Consider the following 19,937-nt stretch of genomic DNA (forward strand, 5'->3'; position numbering starts at 1 on the left):
CAAACTAGGAACACATTTCAGTTTCTGAATTAGAAGCTTTCTGAGAAAGGCCTGTAAAGAAGAGGCAGGAAGAGAAAGGAAGGCCAGGGGGCAAAAGAAAGCTGAATCCTGCCCTGCGTTGGTGGGGAAAGATAAAAAGGAGGCCAGATGCTGCCAGCTGCCCACAGCTTCCTCCTGGTCCTCAGAGGAGCTTTCTTCACTTGGAAGGATCCATGTCACAGAGAAAGAACCAGGGAGTTGGTTGCAGTCCATACCCTTTCAGCCCATAGCTCAGTCTCAGACCTGGTTCCAACATCATGTTGCACTAGCAAAAGCAGTGTCCGGTGGGACTTTGTATATGCCCAGAGCAGGAGTCCCCCTGGGTGCTATGGCACTTGCCAACACCTTTTCTGGCACCTAACAAGTGTTTTTAGAAAACTGGATAGGGCAAGCAAGGCTTCTGACTGATTATTGGACATTTGATTATCTATGCAGATTTGTTTAAAATGTTGCTTTTGCAGTAGCAGCCACTAGAATATAAGGATCTACACTGTATTACTGCTGTAGCAATCATTTTGTGGCGGGATCCACCTCCTTAGGCAGCCATTTTGTTGCGGTGGCCACCATGCCATGGCTGAATTTCACATGTGCCCGCAAGGCTCCAAAAGATTGGGGAATCCTGGCCCAATGTCTCGTTTGAACTGGGTTGTAACCTGTGCAAAGCACCTATGCCAAACAGCTAGGTTAATATGAGGTGCCATTTGAATGCAAAGTCCCACAGGAGGGTGTGTTGGCTTTACAGGCATCGTAAAGAGCCTCAGGGTCTATCAAAGGGATTGCTCCCTGGGTCAGTGTCTCAAATGTGAAAGGGACCCAGGGTGGCAACGTGACAACAGAGACAACTGGCAAGAGACCGGCGGCAACTGTGGAAAGGTGACACATTTCCAGCAGACTCCTCTTGGGAGTGGGGCAGAGGCCCTGGACACTGAAAACAGCAGTCACAACTTCTTCAGGCATGAGTAGGTGAAATGATCACTGCAGCAGGATTTGCAGATGGTTGAGATCCTGGGAGATCTACAAATGGTGTGCATTTGTACCATTAGCAGTTGGGTCCAATGCAGATTTGGGCTGCGATGTGCAGGTTTTAAGCCCCTGCCCGCCATTTTCCTAACCTCAAACGTCCCTGCCAGTGGGAACATCCAAGCAACTTAAGGCGCCTGGGAAAACGGCAGCTCCAGTGGACCGCGGGGGTTCAGGACTTTTGCACCGCCACAAGCCTGGTGTACTTTGTTCCCTGCAGCAGTCTTTTTACCAGTAAAACCTGCTTGCAAAATCTGCGCACAAATCTCCTGCTCTCCTCCAGGCTGGCCCGAAGGTGGGGTCAACCAAGGAAGGAAATTTCTACAATTCGTCTCATCTTTTTTGCACTTTTAGGTTTTGGGGGGCATGTCAAAAATAGCCAGTGCTGCTGCATATACAGCAACAGTGAATCCACACAATCTGTATGAATGCTTCACAAATAAAGCCTTGCTGTCTTCAGAACAAACCATTAGGCAGGGTCGAAGGACCTGGAGGTAGCTGCAGTGTTTGACAGTCAGACTTACCAGGTCTGAAGGTGCTCGTAAGATGTGAGCAGATCACCCAGACTATTTGTGGGTGCTGAACAGCGGTGAATACTTGCCAAACAGATTTGCATTGAGTTTTTCCAAACTGCGCATGTCCAAAAGTGTTGCTGGTTCAAACCAATCAGCATCCATTACTGTTACTAAGGTCTACTTAGATGAACACACCAAAAGGCAGGATTTATTAAACTACAAAATTTGTGCATGACGGATTTATTTGAACAATTTAACAGTAAGCAGAAATGTCTTGCTGCAGGGACTGGGGGAGCACAAAACTAGGCAGAGAAGGAATGTGCACGTGCAAAAAAGGGCAATGAGGATGACTGAAGGACTGGAGCACCTTCCTTGTGAGGAGAGGCTGCAGCGTTTGGGACTCTTTAGTTTGGAGAGGAGATTGAAATCTATAAAAATGTTGGGATATGTTTGGTATATGATTGAAGTCTATAAAATTATGCTTGGGGTAGAAAATGTTGACAGAGACATTTTTCTCTTTCTCTCAATACTAGAACCAGGGGGCATACATTGAAAATGCTGGGGGGAAGAATTAGGATTAATAAAAGGAAACATTTCTTCTTGCAAAAGCTTGATTGGTGTTTGGAATATGCTGCCACAGGAGGTGGTGATGGCCACTAACCTGGATAGCTTTAAAAGGGACTTGGAGCTTGGATTGACTTACGGAGGAGAAGTCGATCTATGGCTACCAATCTTGATCCTCCTTGATCTGAGATTGCAAATGCCTTAGCATACCAGGTGCTCGGGAGCAGCAGCAGCAGCAGCAGCAGCAGCAGCAGCCGCCATTGCTTTCACATCCTGCATGTGAGCTCCCAAAGGCATCTGGTGGGCCACTGCAAGTAGCAGAGTGCTGGACTAGATGGACTCTGGTCTGATCCAGCAGGCTCTTTCTTATGTTCTTATTTCTTAAGTCACTTGTGCTGCAATGTGTGGTTAGGAAACAACTCAATGAAGCAACCTGCTACAGGCCCAAACAGGGCAATGAAGAATTGACTCCCAGTTAGTGACTGGCAAACAGGATGTGAGCCCAACTGGTGGATCTTCAAGCATCTCTAATCCTAACCAGCTCTGGCCATCCTCTGCCTCATGCTTTTAGTTGCATCTCCAAGGAAGGATGCCAGATTAACATTCTGTCTAAAAATAAATTGTGTGGTGCCTGCATGGTTACAAAACAAACGTACAATGAAGTCATCTACTGATGAGGATCGGGGACCACAACATAACTGGAGGGACTCCTTGGGTATGTAGAAAAACATGGCTTGCTAAAATAACCATCGCATGCTCAGAAGGAATCTGAAGGGCACCTGAGTGACTGTAGAAGGGGGAGGCACAATTCACTTGTTCATGGCCAGAGCCCCTAGTGAATGTTGCAAATGGAAGATGTAGGGGATAGCCCCCCTCCAAAACAATTCTTTGCAGGCTTACTGTTTATCAGGGTTTGGCTGCTATATCATTCCATCTGTTACATTCAGAGGTGCCAACCGTAACGTTTGCTCTTGGAGAGAAAGCCTGCACATAGCTGCTAATAGATTGCAATGTGATTTTGGAATCTGTGGACCTGGAGGTACAGCAGGCAAATGCCTGATTCCTTCTCACCCTCGTACATGTTGTGGTAACACTTGTCATGTTGTTTTGCACATCTGCTGGGCAGATTAATCTTTCCAGGACTTGGCAGGAAGCACCTTCTAATCAAATGGAAATGTCTTGCAAAATGCTTTATACCAGCTTATTGAATGCAGTTACGCTTTTCCTTCCTTGGTTTTTCAGGAAAGGAAAAAAGAGGACGGGTTCCAGGTTGAGGTTTGCAATCCTCAGAACATACACTCAAGGTTAGGAGACACTGTGTTTATAATGGTTAGTGGAGGGGGGGGTAGGACTAGGGAGCTCAGGGTTCAAATCTTGAAGTTGGGCTGCTCCTTGCATGACCCTTGGTTTCTTACTCGCTCTCAGCCTAACCTGCTCCACAGGGCTGGAGTGAAGAAAAAAACAGGTGAAGGGAGAATGGTATAGGCCAGTGGTGGCGAACCTATGGCACAGGTGCCAGAGGTGGCACTCAGAGCTTTCTCTGTGGGCACGTGCAAACAGAGCGCAATAATAATAATAATAATAATAGCATCTAGGCTGGCCTGGGCTGCTGGGCTTGATTGTTAGCATTAAACCTAAGACCTAGTTTTGGAGAAGCAGTGTAGGTAACTCTGCTAAGCGCTGTTAAACCCCACTGATTTCCATGTGAATAACTAAAGGGGGGTCCTTTACCTGGGAGTAAGCTCAGTTGCTGGCAATGGGGCTTGCTTCTGAGTAAACCCTCCTAGGGTCATGATTCACCCGTTAGGAGAGTTGCATGGTTGCTTCAAAGCAAAGCCACCGACTACCACCAAGCTTACTCCCGAGTAACGCACACCTCGGAGCCAACTGTTTTTTCTAAACTAAAAGCTCAGTATTTCGGTTAAATTGCCATGTTGGCACTTTGCAATAAATAAGTGGGTTTTGGGTTGCAGTTTGGGCACTCGTTCTTGAAAAGGTTCGCCATCACTGGTATAGGCTGCCTTGAACTTCTTGGAGGATGGGCAAGAGTAAAGAAAAGATAAGCAGAAAGATTTCTTGGTCACATCTGGAAGAGCTCAGATTAATCTGCTTCTTGGCACCTCTATTCTTCTTGTCCAAGATGAGTGGTTGGTTGATATCAGGGAAATGGGCCAACAAAAGAAACACAACACAGCTATTCTCAGATATCGAGCACCATCATTACTCCAGTTTTCCTTTTGTTGCATGTCTTTGGAGCATGACACTCGTGCGGCCGTCATGGCCAAGAACATGTTTGTCAAGCTGGCTGAGCCTTTACCACACATCATTTGTTGTTGTGGCTATTGTTATTTTGACCAAGTGAATACCGAGTGAGACTCTCCCACACACAGGCACTGTAAGTTTTCTGTTTGATGTTATTCATACTCTCGGCTTCATGTCTGTGTATGAGAATTTTCCATTACATTGGTTTTTTAGAAAGTAAACACAAATATCACACAGCTTTGGGAAGCTGCCTGCGCTGATAGACATTATCTGAAACTGGAGGCCCTGATAAAGGGGCAGGATCCTCAACAACCTCGGTTTCTCTTTTCAGTACGGCATTTGCTTTCTTTTGACACTTGCAATTAAAATATACCAGATTTTTCTAATATAAATTCACCAGCTTCCATCTGTGGTTTATTTTCCTCAGCAGTTACAAATAAAGCTGTGGCTGGCTTCTCCCATAATGCCAAACCAGGGTATGTTTTAATTGCCTTTAATTTGTGAAAAAACAGTATTTGGCTCTCAGAGGATCATTCAACCCTGCTTTGTCTCAAGAAGTTCTCACTTCACAGTCTCTTCTCTTTCCTCTTGTAGAAACGTTGCGGCTGTCCCAACTTGCGGTGTTGTGTAAACGCAGCTCCAGGAATAAGCCAGGATGTCCATGTTAATACATCATACAAAACTGTAGAGAAGACTGGTTAATAAACCAAATTGTAATCCTGGTTTTACATCCTGGCTTGATAAATGCTAGGCTTTTTATTCACGGATACCTCAACTTTCTCCCTAATGGGAACCAAAGCGGCTTATGTAATTTTCCCCTCTTCCATCTTATCCTTAACCTGTAAGCAGTGGTGGGATTCAGCAGGTTCGCACCACTTCGGCAGAACTGGTTGTTAAAATGGTGCTTGTAAACAACCAGTTGTTAAATTATTTGGATCCCACCACCGGAACCGGTTGTTAAATTATTTGAATCCCACCACTGCCTGGAAGGCAGGTTAGGCTGAACACGGGTGACCAACCCAAGGTCACCTAGCAAGTTTCCATGGCAAAGGGAGGTTCAAACTTGGATACCCCAGATCTAGTCCATCACTCTAACCTACTATACCACGTAGGCTCTCACTAACCAATGATTTGTGGTATGCTGTTTCTGGGTAATCACTCTAAGCATTGTTATTTAAAGTGAGACAAGAGATGCAGCTACTAGCACAAAATCAGGTTTAAACATGTCATGATAAAGACTTGGTTCAGATGTGGCATCTGAAGAGAGTCTTTATCGCCACACGTTTGAACTCCCTGGGGTTTGTGCTCATATCCACACCTTCTGTCCTTTGATATATCTGCTGGTGGATATATTCTGCAGCTGCACCCACGTTTTTACTGGTTTCAGACCAGGTGATTTGTCTTTCAAAATCTTATACCCTGGAAATCTTTGTTGATCTTCAAGGTGCTACTGGAGTCAAATGCTGCTCTGCTTTTTACTAGCTTGCTCTACCAACTCTGCATTCCTCATACAACCCTTTTGCCTGTTCCACGTACTTTTTGTGCTTGCGTTAATGTGCTGCTATCATTTTCAGACCCTGTCGCGAACAGCAAAGATGCTTTTGCAGCTGTTCCAGTGAAAACTAAGCCAATTTGGTTTCACTTTCTTCTTGCCAGCTGTGATAATGGTTGAATCCCACAGATCCAATCCCATCTGTTTCCCACAAATGTTAAAAAAAGAGAGAGAGAGAAGGAAAAGGCAGTGTGGTGTTGGTTGGCCTCTAGGATGCTCTTTGTATTGGATTGGTAGGGCACTGCATGGATTTCCCATTGCATCCTCCAAGAAGGCATCCAACTGCCTAACATTTCAGCAACTCTCCCAGCTGGCATTTTCCAAACAGCCCATGTGGAGAGTGTTGGGATGCATGGCACTGCATGCACATTGCTGAAGTTCCACTCCTCTTTGCAGCACTGCGCAGTCTGCTTGGCAGTATCCAGGACATGCAAAAAGAGAAGGCAGATATTGCCACTGCAACTTTGATATATGTTCAACAAATGCCAAGCTGTAGTGCATGTTGACCTTTCACAGACAATAAAAAGGTGTCACGTTCTGTAACACTATACGGAGCAGCAGGTATTAATGTTTTAAGGAAATCAGGCAAGCTACCTGTGGTGGGTACCCAGTGCCATGCTCTTTTCTGTGCCAATTATGGACAGACCCATGAATACACATAAAGCTGCCTCATACTGAACCATATACTGCCTCACACTGAACCAAACCATTGCTCCATCAAGGATCAGTACTGTCAGACTGGAAGTGGCTCTCCAGGGTTTGGGGCAAAGGTCTTTTCACATTATGACAGGACTGGCTTCTACTGACAGAAAAAGCAGCCGGAGACGCCAACTTATTGGCCCATTATGCATGGAAAGCTTACCTTGGGGCTCTTCTTTGTGCAGTGAGTTTGTAATGAGCCCGCCTCATGTTTCTTTGCTTACACACAAGGAGGCACTCACTTCTGCCATGGAGTTTTTCTGCAGAGAACTCTCCTGGGCCTGATTCCCTTAACTCCGCCCATCAAATAATCCTTGAAGGCACAGAACTCATTAAACCTAGTAAGATTGCTGGCTTAGCCCTTTAAACTGCACTTATAGCGCCACTACTGTTCCAAAAAAATCCTCCCCTCCAAATAAAAAAGTAATTTCCTGGACCACAGACTGTTAAAGAAGGGGACTGTCCTACAACTGATATTCTCTCCCCCTCCACTTTCTGCTGCCCCCACCAGAGGACAGAGAGGCTTGTTATTTCCAAAAACTCTCTATTATTATTATATCAATACCCTGATACATTAATATAAGAATTGGAGGTCGGTGTGTTTTGGCTAAGCCCAGTGAGTGAGCTTATTTTCTGTGACTTGAAGCAGATGACAACATGGAAGGCCGGGGGTGAGAGGGAAGGTGTGGATGGCAATGTGAGGGAGTAGGAAGGCTGGCCACGAGTGGAGGGAAGATGTCAGGGGCAAAGCTGTGCTCACTGGCAAATATGTCCCACTCTGGTGAAAAAAAAAATTAAAATCATGCTAGAAGTGGTCTCGCTTGTTGTGGAGAGAATGAAAAGTGGGTCTGGAGGAAATAAGTCTGTAAAAGAAATTTTGCTGTGCCAGACATTTGCCCCCATTGCACAGCGGACACCTTGCACATAATTGGCCACTGTCAACATTTCGATTCAAGCTCCCCCCCCCCATTCATTCTGAGTCATAGTTGGATTCACCAAGTTCTTGATTTTGTGAATGGACATCAAACACGAACAAGAAAATTTTGCCTGTAAAGGGCTTCATTCCTTCTTGTGCCTTTCACAGCAGCCTGACATGCACACATAGATTTTCCTTTCATTTTAATCTCCCTGTCTGGAAATACTGTTAAATTTCCACAGGGCCAGCCAAGAAGGAAGCAAGCCTCATCTGAGACGGGCACATAAAGACGTACGACCTGCTGGATGCTTGCTCTCTGCCCTTCTTTGTGCCGGGCAGTGCCATCCACCACTTTCCCCCAGAGCCTGCACCTTCACCTAATTTCAAGATTGCTGCAAACAGTGTAGCTGCCCTTATCAAACTGTCAATGCAAGCCATTGAGATAGCTTTGTTTGGTGAACACTGGGAAGGACAGGCCTCAGAAAATCTCATTTGCCGAAATATTTTATTTATAGAAAACAAAAGGAACAATATTGGCAATCATCTTTGTTTTGTTTTGCATTCAGAAAAGAAGGGTAGCGTGCCTGGCAAGGACAGGACTTCAACTGTTCAGGGCCAGCTAGGCAGGACACTTGGAGGGCCATGAATAGCCCTATGGAGCAATTTTTAATAGTCTGGAGCAGCTGGACAGCTGGGGCCCTGGCACCAGTTTTTCTGACTTCAAAAAGTCCCTGGGAATTGCTGTTTGAATGTGGCAAAGAATAGCTTTGTGCACGTGTTTTTGAAACCAGGGAAGCAAAATTTTAAAAAAACAAAACCCTTCATGCATAGCTGCTGCTTACTCACGAAAAATTATTGGGAGATCCACTCCTGGATCTTCCAGCAGCGTTAGAAATGCAAATGCATATGCACACACCCTCTCTTAGTGTAGAAGGGTTTGAACACGTGGTAGTTGGGGCCGTTCATCATTTGATCTGAGCGGGTAGAAAGGAAGGACGTTTGACACTGTATGAATGAAATGGAAAAATAGAGGTCATTTGAAAGAGAGAGACAATGTCTTTGTTACAGAGGAATTGTCGGGTGAAGCCTGAGGCATGGTTCTGCATCCTGAGCAAGGCGGGTCTTCCTCGTTATAAACACAGCCAAATGTGTGAGGCAGAGCCATGAGTATGTTATGTGGCGCATATTATGGTCTGTTTTAGAGGTGCCCCTCCCCACCATGTCTCCCTACTATTGTGGCCGGGGATGAAGGTAAGCCAACTGTAGAGAAAAAAACCTCAAACCCAAACAGAGATACCTTCTGGGATTTCCCCTATTGCAACTTAAACATGCAGGGGTCATTTTCTGCCTGCATTCTGGCAAACATCTTGAAAACAGGGAAATGAAAATGTCTGACAGTGCCTTGATGTTTAACTAGATAAGCTTTGTTTATGGGGCCCCAATTCCCACCCACACATAAAATCTTAACAATAACTGCAAGCCACATTGGTTTCTAAAATGTTTTAGACAGGCCCTATCACCATCATGGCTTTGCCTGGACTCTGTATAAAGCGCATCTTTCCCCTCCCCAGCCATGAGCCCCGTCACACCTGAAGGATTTTGTCTCAAGTCTGCTTTAGCTGTATCCCCTTAGATGCAGGTAACTGAAACAGCTACATGAGGTGGCAGATTTAGCAGCCTGAACAACTCAGACTAGCCTGAGCTTGTCAGAGATTGGAAGCTAAGCAGGGTTGGCCACGGTTACTACTTAGATGGGAGACCACCAAGGAAGAACAGGGTTGCTATGTAAAGAAAGGCAATGGCAAATAATTTCTGCTCAACTCTTGCCATGAGGGGCCATCATGACTTGATGGCGCTGCTATTTGGGGGGTGGCCAGCACACAGATCTGCCTCGTCATAGACCCAGCCCACTAGAACCCACAGCCTTCCCACCGCAATGCACAGCAAACACAGGGAACAGATGTCTCAGCCATGAAGAGTGACTTGACTAGATTTTGACTTGCCAATTTCCACGGTTACTCTGAGAGGAGAGGCACTTGCCAACAAGTTTCCTGCACTGTTTGTGTGTGCAAAGGCGGAAGCCGCCTCCTTGCTAATCTGCTTGTCCTCTGGCAGGGGTGATTTCATAGAAACCAGTGATAGCACTCACGAGGCCAGGACAATGCAAAATCACTAACATGGAAATAAACTGGGGATATCGCCAGGCCTGGATTTATGTGTCGCCTGCTGACCAAAGTGGGCAGATTAGAGAGGGGAAGCCTTTATGTTCAAGCACTCATGCCCAGAGTTAGCGCTGCAGATGGGGATAGGAAATAGCAGGATTGCTGGTACTGATATGAGGCTTCTTAGTCATTGGAGCCTGTGGAATGACATCTGGCTGTTAACAGAAGCAAGAAGCAAGGATGGGTTCTCGGGTTCAACTCCCGCCTGAAGCTCCACCCCCGTTTGTGTTTTTTTGGTATTTTTTAGTGTTTTTTGTTTTTGGCCTGCAGGAGGCGCAGTTTTTAGGCTGCCGTCCCTGGCATTGGAGCACTGCTTTTATAAGCACTGAGGGCAAGGGCGGGACTTTGGGAGGCGTGGCCACACTCCCAGGGGCAAGTGGGGGCGTGGGCCCCCCGAACCCCCCCATAAAAATGTATACCTTCGTCACTGGCAAAAAGTGTTCCAGGTCTTAGGCAGGATAGTCACTGGAAGTATTGGAAGCTGTGCATTGATTCATTTTGCGGAGGCCTGCAGAAGAGACATTCTTTGTGGATCATGCCCAGAGACGCCAGCTGCAAGGAAATGAAGAGGAATCTTGTGGGACCTGCATCGTTGGCATTTACTGTGGCACAAACTGCACACTTTTCTCTGTTTTGGCTGCAACCAACGAACATGGCAACCCCTCTGGACTTAGTTGAGCAGAAGAGCTTGTTTACAAATGTCTCAAAATGTAAAATGCAGAAGTGGAATTACAAGTTACGTCTGAATCCTGAAAGGACGAGGCTTGTGGTGTTAACAGCCAACTTGCATGTCCTTTGGAACCTACAAAATCCACTCTTGATCAGAGACTTGGTATAGAAAAGGTCTTTTGACCCACAATTTCTGTATGAGTGAAACTCTGGCTTCCTTTTTTTGTCACAACCTAATTATAGTTTGGTAAAATTTGTCATAACTTAATTGCAGTTTGGTAAAGTCACATTCCCATTGGTAAAGCCAAGTTCCATTGAAAACCAGATTTGGCCACCTGAACCTGTTCCAATTTATATTCGCTACTAAAGTCAAGCCAATGAAGTCCAGACATTCAGACTGGTGTAGTAGAGTGTTGGAGTAAGATGTAGGAGAGCCAGGCTCAAATCCCCACTCTGCCACAGAAGCTTACTGGGTGACCTCAGGCCAGTCATATACTCTCACACTAGCCTACCTCACAGGGTTGTTGTGAGGATAAAATGGAGGAGACAAGATCGATATGAACCATTTTGGCTTCCCACTGGGGAGAAAGACATGTATAAATTATATTAAAAACAGGCATACAACACTTTCTGCACTCTTAAAAGTATTTGGAAACATGAAGTATGATGACGAGTCTTAATTTGAGAGCCCAGTGTCCTATTCCAGAACTACAACTCCCAGAATTCTTGAGGGAAAGTCCCCTTAAACCATAGTGCAGATGTAATCATACAGCCCTGACTGAAAACCAGTTCCTCCAAGTTGAACTGTTTCGCAGCCTGAGGTAGGCTTGAGTGTTAATAGTTTTATGTGCCAGCTGACTTGCTCCTTTTTATGCCCAATTACATGCCAAGGTCCACAAAGGCACAAAAATATTAAGCTGCCATATCAGCATGTGTTTTTTTTCCACAGCACCTGGGGGGGGGGAGAGAGGAAGGAGAGAGAGAGAGAGAGAGAGAGAGAGAGAGAGAGAGAGGAGCCAAAACATGCCTAGACAAGAGACAAAACTGAGCTGCACTTTTGACACGCAGATGGCTGGGGTAAAAAATTAACCCAAAGCTGGGGTGGATTCGTTCTCACTTCTCAAGCCTCTCTCTCCAGCAGGTGCTCATAAATTAAGGGGTTGGAAGGCCTCATTTGCCGGACTCAGAAGTCAAGTGCAGGGGAATGCTAGGCGTGACCGTCCCAGTCCCCGCCTGGTAAAGGACCTTGCACTGGTGTATGGAACCAAGCCAGTGTTAATGAGTAATAGGGATAAACGAGAACTGGGGAAGGAACACATGGGTGGCCTTGGCGGGAAGTTCCAAGGCTGCCGAGAAGGCCCGGTGCAGAACTGCTGAGTCTGGAATGCAAGGGTGACCGAGGACATCTCAGAAATGCAGCTGTGCCATTTAACACATTCAGTGGCTACAGTCCCAGTGGGAAGACCTTGCGGCTGGTGGCAACCCCACTGCTTTATTTAGGTAATCATGCCACACTTTTATCCCCAGTGGGGACCCAAGAAGACTTACAACAGCTCTCTTACCTCCTCCATTTTATCCTTGCAACTACCCTAGGGATGCCATAGTGGGAGCTCTCCCCTCCTTCGGTCTAATGCTAGTGCACATACATCATTTCTGGAAAAAGCTGGAAGTGACTTGGCAAGCACTCTAGAATTTTGCAAAAACTCTCTGCTTTTACCATCTCGCTTGGGGTTGCTGTCTGCGGCCTGGCACCCCTACTGCAAGTTAAGCTGAAAGAACGTTACTGGCCCACGATCAACCAACGAGCATTCATGACACAGTGGGGATTCGAAACTGGGTCTCCCAGATACTGGGTGGACACTTCGATTACTATGGGCACTTCTGCACATGCAGAATAATGTACTTTCTATCCGCTTTCACAATTGTTTGCAAGTGGTTTTTGTTATTTTGCACAGTAAAATCCAGCTGCAAAATGCACTGAAAGTGGATTGAAAGTGCATTATTCTGCATGTGCGAATGTGCCCTGAGTCTCACTACCTTTCAAGATACTGCAGCTGCTACCAGCTGAGGGCCCCAGTAAAGGCTCTGGGAGGCAGGGAGGCTTTGGGCTATTGCTCAGGCATGCAGCTCCAAGGTCCAAAGTCTGAAGTGGAGAATGAATGGGAAGGATAGAATGTGAGGGAGTGATCACCTGCTGCCATTTACAAAGATTACAGAAGTATTATCTCTTAACAGCAACAACAAACACTCGACAGGAAGCAGAATAACCAGCAGACCAAGAGATGGATTTGGTCCTCAGATGAGAGACTTAGATTCCAGCCCTGTCTCTGACGGGAACCCATTTATGGCCCCCCATGAGGAGCTGCAGGCTTCAGAGCAAGCATCAATCCCTGCCTCTGTAAATCACAGGGCTCCCTTGCAAAGCTGATTATCAGCTGGCCATCTTGCATAGCCTGGGCCTATCGCAACACTACTGAGCACCTGGCTACTCTTGCGTGGCCTTGGACTGACTCACTGTCGATGTCAGTTCCTCATCTATAACACAGCAATATTGGTGGCCCCCCAGCTTTCTCCTTAATGGGGACCCCAAATAGCTTACATCATTCACCTCCATGTTAGAGCAACGCTGTGAAGAGTGGTGGAATGGCATTGCAATCTGGTTGAGCCTCTGAGTGCTCCCAGACTACACACTGTGGATAGGAACTATTTTTGCTGGCCGCAAGGCAAATTTTTCTTAGCTCTCACGTCCCCAGATATGGGGGACCTTCCAAATTTGACAGGTGGACTGGAAGGGTCTGGACCTTAGATCCACTAGTTCTGAAAAATTCCAGAACCAGCAATGTGAGTGAGCCACCGAGCTCTTGGAAACAGCCTCCCCTTTACCTTTGTTTTTCTTCTCGTTAGTCTTTCTTTCCTTTTTTTAAAAAATCCCTCTTATTTAAATCTCTCTTATTTTCTAAAATCACCCCAAAATATATCATTATTATTATCATTATTATGTTTGCCCATGTTTATTTTTTATTTGAAACTTTCTTTTCCTTTTCTGTTGATCTCACACACACACACACACACACACTTCTTAAAAAGAACAACCCTGTGAGGGAGGTCAGCCTGAAAGAAGGTCACACAAAAGCCCTGGCAAACCAGGAATTCAAACCTGGTCTCTCAGATCCAAGTGTGAAAAAAAAGTAAACCCACTGCAAACACCCCTCACAGTCCAAACATTTTCAGTTTCTTACTAGGAAATATTCTATCAAGAATTGTTTTTTTAAAACCCTGAGACGAAGACATGAGTTTGGGAATCTCTGACTCACAATTTTATCACATTTTTTATCCCTGCCTTCCTCCAAGGACCTCTGGACCGTGATATCTGCTTCAACCTTCTTCAATATTAACTTTCAAGAACAACTCTGTGAGACAAGTTAGGCTGAGAAGGAGAGGCAGGCACTGGGTCAACCAACAGGCTTCCTGGCAGAGAGAGGATTGGAAGCCAGACTTCCAATCTTAATCTGATACTCTAACCACTATGCAAAACTGGCTGTTCATGTCTTGTGCTACATGGGAGCAAGCAAATGGACACTTGAGGCTGAAATACTGACCAAAGCTGTCTCCAGACAAGCCCCAATTGAGACTGGGCCGATCCTCCTCCTGCCCTGAAAGTCAAAGCTCAAATGATTGCCACCCACTCCACCCCATGGGACCAGTAGGTGAGAATAATGTTTTGTGTGACTTGGGGCACTGGAAAATGACACAGTGTCTGTTTCCACTCTGCACATATGAGTTCCATAATAAGGAGGACCAAGTATGTGAACTTCACATTCTGCAAAACGCCACTTCCATACATCAAGTCTCCCAGCCTCTAACCAGGAAAATTCTCCCCCAGTGTTTTGAAGCACCTACAAGAGGGTGACATTGATTAATGCTGGCAGAAGCCCGGAATTGCAGTCAGCTTTGTAGTCTGAATTGTACTTTGTGGTGTTTTTAGCAGGACTATATATTGATCAATAAAAGAAAAAACACTTAAATGAGAGCAGGCAAGAGGCATAGATCAAAGGGGTAATGAAGAAGAGGAGTTTGAATTTGTAAGGAGATCGAGGTGGCCTACAAGCCCTCTTTGCCCCTCAACAGACACCTTGTAAGGTGAGGTAGGTGGAGAGAGATAGTTCTTGAATGAACTGATTGGCCCAAGGTCACTCCAGCAGGAATGTAGGAGCAGGGAAACAAATCTGCTTCACCAGATAAGAGTCCACCGCTTCCAGATTAGAGTCCAACTGCTCTTAACCACTACACCATACTGGAGTTCCCGAGGAAAGGACAGCTGAGAAATGAGAAAGCTGACTCAGTGCTTTCAAAAAAACTCTGGCTTTGGAGGCAGGAGGGAGGGAGCTTGGTGGCTGCGTCTCCCCATTACTGTCCGCCCCATTACGACCAAATGCTTGCACTGGGGACATGGGCATCCCATGTCCCCAGCAGATACTACTGGCAGCAACTGCTCCAATGTCAAGTGGCTTTGCAGACCAACCCAGCTTTGGGTCTCTGCTTCAAAACACCTAAACCTAAATCCTTCAGTCCATTCCTTGAACTCAGGAAAGCGTCAGCAATACTTCAGACAGGCTGCCACAGTCCCTCAGAGCCCAAAGCCGCTTTGCTTCAAAGTGGGGCCCAAACATTCTGTCCAGCTAAAGGAATGAACAAAAGGCCTTTAGTGAGGTGCACATGCTACCACCAGGCAGTGGCTTTATCGCATCACAGCAATAAATGTAGTGTGTCATTTTGCTGTCAAGTCATTGTAGCTGACCTATGGCAACCATGTGGGTTTTCAAAGCAAGAAACGCTTTGAAGATGGTTTGCCATTGCCTGCCTCTGATTTGTGCCTCAGGTATCCCTTTGAGGTCTCCCATCTGGAATTTTGCCGCCAGGCTGAGAGGTGTGTGACTGGTCCAAGTTTCACTCAGCAAAGCTGCCATGACAGAGTGGGATTTAAATCTGGGTTTCAACCTAGACATCTCTTTAATCACCACACCACACTGGCAACACAAGTACAGGAGGATCCGCTTTGTGCATAATATCTGGGGCAGTGCATTCTGAGCCTGGGGGTGCTTTGTTGCAGTTCCCTCTACCATTGACAGACTGGAAGAGCCATATACCAAGAGTATGGAAAGCTAGAGGCACAGTGCAAGAGACAGACAATAACACTTTCCTCATAAAGCGTGGAGGAAGAAAAAGGTGGAGCCAGCTTGAGAGGTGTCTAGGGTCTGTCAGCGCATGTGCATTAGGCTTAGGGTGCATCTGCATTTCTAATGCCACTGCTGGACTCTCTCCATAGAGAGTGGGAGGGACACAGTCCCAAAAAAATATTCCTTCCGCAGCAACAATGAAAAAGCAACCTGGTGAGGGAAAACTTCGAAGCACAGCCATTTTTTCCTGTCATGTTCTTAGTTGATACTTGGGCCTCCGCCACAATATAACTGGGTAGGAGATTCAGCATGGGTGTAGGGATTTCCAGAGTATTGGCAGAGCGGTTTGCCGCCTCAACTGATACCCCAGTTACTCCAGCCTTCCAGAGGTGGAGAGAGAGTGGGGAATCCGTGCCTCGGGCACATGTGTGCTCCCTGCGCCACTGCCGCAGGCAATCCCATCCGGCCTTCCTGCCCTGCTGCATGCGTAACTATCCTACTCTCAGCCTGGAATCCCCTCCACTGTTCGGGCTACTGGGGCGGCCAGTTGCCCCACTTGTCCCGTTAGGCGCTACGCCACTGTTCTAACTTTTACATGCATGAGCATCTCTATGCAATCATTAGTTGCTAATTTAGTACCTGCCCCTGTTTAACATTTAAATTTAGCAAAATGCGCTCCCCATGTTTTAAAAGCAGCTCACTCATTCCACAGAATATTTGCCCAACCAAAATTAATACTTTGTTTCTCATCGCTGATGATGATTTGGAGTTATTCTGGAGGAGAAGGCGGCTTTCCAGCTGGCGCAGGCCACCAAAAGTCAGTCGTTCATGGAAGGCTACCAAGACACCTGCTGTTGGCTGGAGAATAAGCTGGAAAAAAAGATGGTAGTTCAGAAGCAACCCCCACGTTAAAAGGATTACTGCTCTTGTCGTCCCCTGTTAGTGGGTGGGTGTGTGAAGATGAAGAGGACACGCGCACTTGTGTCTGTGCAGAAGAAGCCATTCAGGGGAGTTTGCAACCCTAAGGATACAAGAGAAGCACATCTTGAGCTGTGACAACAGCAGTGCATCCGATCCAAAGATGCTCTTGGGTAACAACACCAGATACAAGATGCACAGAAGCATCCCTGGGTTGTCAGCATCATGAAGAGGCAAGCATTTTGCCGAAAGATGCTGAGTCATGCACACAATCTCTTTTTCCAGTTTCCAGCTCACTCTGGCAATCTCCTGTGCTACATTAACCTCAGTCTGTTTATTAGCCAAGACGTTGATACAGCGCAAAGTCGTCATGTGAATTTGTCTTGTAGCCATAAATTGCTTACGTCACACCACTCCCACGCTTTCCACCTTTTAGACAGAGCCAGCGTGGTTAAGAGCAGGTGCACTCTAATCCTGGAGAACCAGGTTTTGATTCCCCATTTAATTCCGCCACTTGAGCTGTGGGAGACTTCTCTACCTGGTAGAATCCAGGATTAGCTTTGTAACACTCCAAGCCACATGCCAGCTGGGTGACTTTGGGCTAAGTTACAGTTCTTTGGAGTTCTCACCAGTCTCCCACCTACCTCCCACAGGGGTGTTTGTTTGTGACGGGGAAGGAAAGGGAGATTGTAAACCCTTTGGAGTCTCCTTACAGCAGGGATAAGGAGGGATATAAATCCAACTCTTCTTCTTAGACTTGCTTGGGTTGGGTAAACAAAGGAGACAAGGGAAGTTGGGACTTTTGCCATCCAGGCTGGACAGCTGAATTTTTAGCATGTTTTAAAGGGCAAGTGCTTCACCTCCCAAGCACTCTGGACTCCTTTGCATTTCATTTTTTTTAAATAAAAGGCTCCAATTACGTCATATAAGCATTGAAATCATACTCAGCTATGAGCTGGCCGACTATCATACCGTAAGTCTAGCTTTCAACAGGAGCTGCTGGGGAAAATCTAAGCAGAGACTGCGATGATGTGATTAGGCCTGGCAGAATTCACACAGCCCCTCTACTAATCTATATTTGGAGTTTGGATTAAGATATCTGCCACTTTGTTTCCCCTTTCTGGGCAAATTTATATTATAAAGTGCACAAAGTATGAGAATGCGTTTAGTGCCTTTCCCTCACTGCAGAAAGCAAGTGCTCTTTTGGGAGGGTGCTGGGAATTTTTGATTCAACATAGGTGTACTGTGGACCTCTCGCATGGGCACCATAAGGGGCTGGAGAAAATGCAGCATAGTCCTTTGAACTTTTCACAGCTGTAGGCTGGCACCTCAGCCATAAAATCCCAGTGATAGCATATAGGAGCTAACTTCTGGACAGAAGCTGGACATCGTCAGGCTGTATGGCACATTGTGACCCTCGGTAATGCCTTCTGGCTTGTACATTTTGGGCTTGGGCATATGGTCTGCATGCTGAGGTATGGGGAGAGAAATAGCTTCACAAGACCACAGAGGGCATGTGTTTAACTCTAGGTCACTTAGAACGAGACTTGTAAAACGCTTTTATGTGCCAGCTACAGTGTACCGCGAAAGCTTCCCCCTCCCCTCCTGGGCAAGGCAATGTAGCAACTCCCTATGCAATGCTGGATCTGGAGCCCCTGTCAAAAGTGGTGTGGGTGTGCTGCCTTCATTCTGGAGTGTTCTTAAGCCTTCGCCCACCATTCATCATCTTTGGGATCTGTTCCAATGGATAACCTACCCCTCTCCCACTCCAAAGGAGCTGCTATGGCAGTTTGAAGCGTGATGGAAAGCGGTGAATGTTTGTATACAGCCCGGGCACATTTAAGCATCTTGCCTTTAAGTCAGAGGCTGCAGGCCAGCCCTAACGGTTAAACGGAGCTATTAGCATTAGGGAGGAGTGAGCTGAGTCGCTGAGCTTCTCATTCCACAGAGGGTGTGGTTCTGTTCCTTGATCCCCTCTGGCTGCTTTGTCCCTGTAGACTGGGGGGCAATACAGCCACAGGAGTTTGTTTGCGGTATTACCACATTGCACTACTAATTAAACTAAGCTGCCAAAACATTTTCTAATCCCACATCTGAAAAGTCCCTAAATCAGAGGGAGGGCAAAATCCTGGCCACACCCAGTCACTCAGTGGAGCTTTTGCCCTGGTCCTCAGCAGCTAACCACAGTTTTGTAGAGAGGCAGTAACATTTTGGGGGGTGCACTGGCCAGGACTCAAGGACCAATCGAAAGGCATAAGAAGAAGAAGAGGGATTTATACCCATCCTTTCTCTCTCCTGTAAAAGGGACTCAAGGTAGCTTACAAGCTGCTTTTCCTCTTTCCCCTCTCCCACACAACAGACACCTGGTGAGGTAGGTGGGGCTTAGAGAGTTCTGAAAAAAATTGGGACTAGCTCCAAGGTAACCCAGCAAGAATGTAGGAGTGTGGAGACACATCTGGTTCTACCAGGATAAGCTCCTCTGCTGCTCAGGTGGAGGGAGTGAGAGCAGAAACCAAAACCCTGCTCCCTCCAGATTACAATCCACCTGCTCTTAACCACTACACACCAAAAAAATGCTGGATCATCAGCCCTATGTGGTCCACACATCTAGGTTAGGCCTGTGGGTGACCAAGCAGTTACTCTAAAGGGCCAACAACATGGCATATAGCCCTTGATGTTGTCTCTTAGCACTAGCATCTTGTAGGGTTCTACTGCCCTTTGCTAACCATGGCTAGTAGCCACTGATGGACTTTCCCAATAAATCTCTTCATTTCCCTTTAAAATGCTTGTGGCCATCATTATGTTGACTAGGTAGAGTTGCATGAGGAGATCAAAAGAGTCCTTCGGGTGCGGGTCTTTCACCTGCACTGGGAGCTCTGGGTTCTCTCCAGATCTTTCTGCATCCAGCAATGGCAAGACACAAAATAGTTAGCAACCTCCACTTGCAGAAGCTGCAGACAGGGGTTTTACCATCATCCATCCCCTGATGAAGAGTTCAGGTGGAACTCAAGAGTTTGTGTATTACTGTTTTGTGCTAGTTTCTAGTTGAATTCCTAAAAATAATTATTCCTTGTTTTTCCAGTGCAAGTTAACACCCAGTTTGGGTAGATTTCACTGCAGAGGGCACAAAGCTTCAAGTCATTCTCAGCTTGGACTGCAGCTGTTACACTTTCAACCAGTAATGTGTGATGATAGAGGGGCAGATGGAAAAATACCATTTAATACACGCCGAGTCCAGTCAACACTTTGAACAGGACATGGAGAGCCAGTGGGTACGAGTGGTTAAGAGCAGGGTGCACTCCCCAATCTGGAGAAATCGGTTTGATTCCCAGCTCTGCCCCTTGAGTTGCTGTGGAGGCTTTATCTGGTGAACCAGGATTGAAA

General features: G+C 46.4%; 1 long non-coding RNA gene across 1 annotated transcript; it reads right to left on the reverse strand.

The window, feature by feature from the left end:
• Positions 1–8,053: 8,053 nt before the first annotated feature.
• On the reverse strand, positions 8,054–10,343 carry LOC125435133. Its single transcript, XR_007244860.1, has 2 exons — positions 10,209–10,343; positions 8,054–8,572 (listed from the first exon to the last, which is right to left on the reverse strand). It is a non-coding gene; the product is annotated as an uncharacterized LOC125435133 (long non-coding RNA).
• Positions 10,344–19,937: the final 9,594 nt, after the last annotated feature.

The sequence above is a fragment of the Sphaerodactylus townsendi genome, linkage group LG06 (assembly GCF_021028975.2).
Source record: "Sphaerodactylus townsendi isolate TG3544 linkage group LG06, MPM_Stown_v2.3, whole genome shotgun sequence".
In the NCBI taxonomy this organism is placed as follows: domain Eukaryota; kingdom Metazoa; phylum Chordata; class Lepidosauria; order Squamata; family Sphaerodactylidae; genus Sphaerodactylus; species Sphaerodactylus townsendi.